The sequence below is a fragment of the Humulus lupulus genome, chromosome 1 (genome assembly GCF_963169125.1).
Source record: "Humulus lupulus chromosome 1, drHumLupu1.1, whole genome shotgun sequence".
In the NCBI taxonomy this organism is placed as follows: domain Eukaryota; kingdom Viridiplantae; phylum Streptophyta; class Magnoliopsida; order Rosales; family Cannabaceae; genus Humulus; species Humulus lupulus.
The window spans coordinates 286,701,192-286,703,872 of record NC_084793.1 but is presented as its reverse complement, the minus strand read 5'-3'; the positions used below and the strand labels follow the sequence as shown (position 1 = coordinate 286,703,872).

The following is a 2,681-nucleotide window of genomic DNA, read 5'->3' as shown; positions in this document are numbered from 1 at the left end:
GATGCAAAGTCAAAACGAGCTTAGCATAAGTGCGCTACGCTCGATCGGGTAAGCATAACTATTGGGTATGAAGTCATAATGACCTAAGGTTTGGTGTGAGTGTTTTACACATAAGGATAATAGGCCTAGTAGATGATTAAGTCGAAATTATTGAAGTGATAAGGTTTTCATAAGTCAAAAGGTGAAATGATGAGATGAAAGGTGTCAAATTTTGATACAATAAGGCCAAATCATTGAAAATAAAGAATTTTCATCAACCTTATCACTTTGCACGATCATTACTCTGAAAAACAGAGAGAAAAGAAAACCAAAAACCATTTCTTGGCTGGTTTGAAGAAATTCTAAGGAGATCCAAGTGAAAGCAAAGCCAAAGAAGTAGATTAAGCTTAGTTCTAGCCTTTTTATGGTAAGTTCTTGTACTTGGAAGTTAAACCATGTTTTTGAATTTTTCTGAAAGCATATATATGGTGTTTTATCCTTTTTAAGATATTTCTTGGGGTTTCCAAGTGATTTGAGGTTTAGAAAAGCTTGAAGAGATTGTTTTCGCCGAAAAGTTGCTCGGTAAGTGAAATTTTGTGTTTTATGAGGTTTTTGGGGTTCTTGGAGTACAAGCTGATTTTTGGTTATTTGATTGAGTTTATAAGAGAGTATATATGTTTATAAATGTTTGAATAGATGTGGAGACTCATTTAATTTAGGTGATGATCTAGGAAATTAGAATTTTATCAAAATCGGTATATGATAACTTTATGATGAATTATGTTGGTATTTGGGATATATATGGTTATGGTAGGTTATTTGATGTTGATTATTGGTTGATTTTGATATTTGAGGATAGCTAAAATTAAGGGGAAACTCTGTCAAAATTTCTCCAAATGTCTAAGATAAATCTAATGCTCGATCTAGGTGGTTTAAGGCATTTTAGGCATGTTTTGGGTATGAAATTTGATATGATGTTTTATGGGTATTTTTAAACGAGAGTTCAATGTATTACTGCCATCATTATGATGAGAAATCCATGCCATTGTCAGGATAAGCACATCAATACCTAAGACACCACTTGTTACACGGTGAATTATATTTTGGACAGAAGGTAAGTAAAGTACTCAACTGCAACACAATAATTACATGTTATGTGAAAGTATGCATTATATGAATATTTTGTGAGTAAGTGGTATTAACATACATTGACACTTCATCATAAATTTGTATGCATGGCATAATAGTGATATGGTAAATTATTATATGATATAAGACCATGCATGATATTATGATGATTAATTATATGATGCCTTTGCAAGTTTTGTGCAACATAAAAGAAAGTTGTAATAAGAAGTTTAAGTTCAATGCCACTGTTTTGAAAAGGCAAATGAAAGTGTTAATAAGTGTAAACGGAGGCCTATAGTAGGCTTATAGTGGCTGCCCAATAATTTGGGCTAGGTTTTAGTGAACCAATTATATTGTTTGCCATGTTTCCGTTTTATTTCTCCTCTATATGAGTTATTGTTATATGTATTGACACCACAATGTGTGGCCGCCTTAACTCTTGAGCCCGACGGGGCAACGATGGAATAAGTTTTTTAATGTGCCCTACTGTGGTGATGGCTAGCCGGAGGAGAACCCATGGGATTTTATATTATATGTGTAACAAGCCCTGCAGGCATTGACCAATTCAAACAGTGTGCACAATATTAAGGGGCCCAAAATTTAAAAAGAAGTTGTGTATGTCCATTGATATTGGGTAATCATTAGCATTGCATGCATTACTTTGCTTACTGAGCTTTAGGCTCACAGTTGTCTTGTGTTGCAGGTAGAGAAAGAAATGTGTGAATGACATGAGGAGAACTGAAGCATGGTCCTGACCCTGATTTGTACATATGAACATATCGACCTTTTGTGGGTTATTTCAGTTATCAGTGACATGTTTGTAATAAAGTGTGAAGTTATGTTTTGAAAATAAATTGGGTTATTTAATACTTATGTATAATATGTTCGAGACACACTTTATGTTTAATGTAAATAATGTGAAATAAGTTTTCAAGTTTAAAAAAAAAATGTCCAGACTTCAGCAGTAATAAATTATGATATAGTTTTAAAACGTAACACCTCAAATATGGTTTTAACTAAAATAAGTGAGGGTGTTACACCTAGGCTTCAACAACTCATCTTGCCATCTCTTCATTTAGCCGTGTAGCCTCATCTAACTGTTCACGCAACCTCTGATTTTTTAGCTCGACTGCTGGCACATATCTTTCAGAATTATAATAATCATGCTCATTAGGTTTAGAACTTTGACCAGGTCGTTCTCTGGGAGACGATGAGGCACTCTCCTCATCGGGACTCTAGTCCACGGTTGGCTATTTTCCAGGCCTTCGAGGATACTCCTGAGGGATTTAGGGAAGTGGTCGCCCACTGGTTCCAGGAATATTCAGGGCAACCATTGTTGCTAAGCGGGAAGTTGTATGCTAAACGGTAAGAAGAATTGCTTAATGCTCTCAATGAAAGCACCAAATTGTTGACGTCATTTTTGTCAACTTAATTATGTAGAGTAATTAAACAATTAAACAGGAAGAAAATAAAAGAAAGAGATTTTTTACATGGTTCAGTAGTTAAAATCTGCCTACGTCTATGAGTCACTTTTATTAAAATTTGTGTTAAAGCTTCAAGGAAGAGCAATTTCA

At 34.4% G+C, this 2,681-nt stretch overlaps 1 long non-coding RNA gene across 1 annotated transcript; it reads left to right on the top strand.

Annotated features, from left to right (window-relative positions):
• The first annotated feature begins 492 nt into the window (after positions 1–492).
• On the top strand, positions 493–1,991 carry LOC133778106 (uncharacterized). Its single transcript, XR_009869001.1, has 3 exons — positions 493–561; positions 1,032–1,093; positions 1,811–1,991. It is a non-coding gene; the product is annotated as an uncharacterized LOC133778106 (long non-coding RNA).
• The last annotated feature ends 690 nt before the right edge of the window (positions 1,992–2,681 follow it).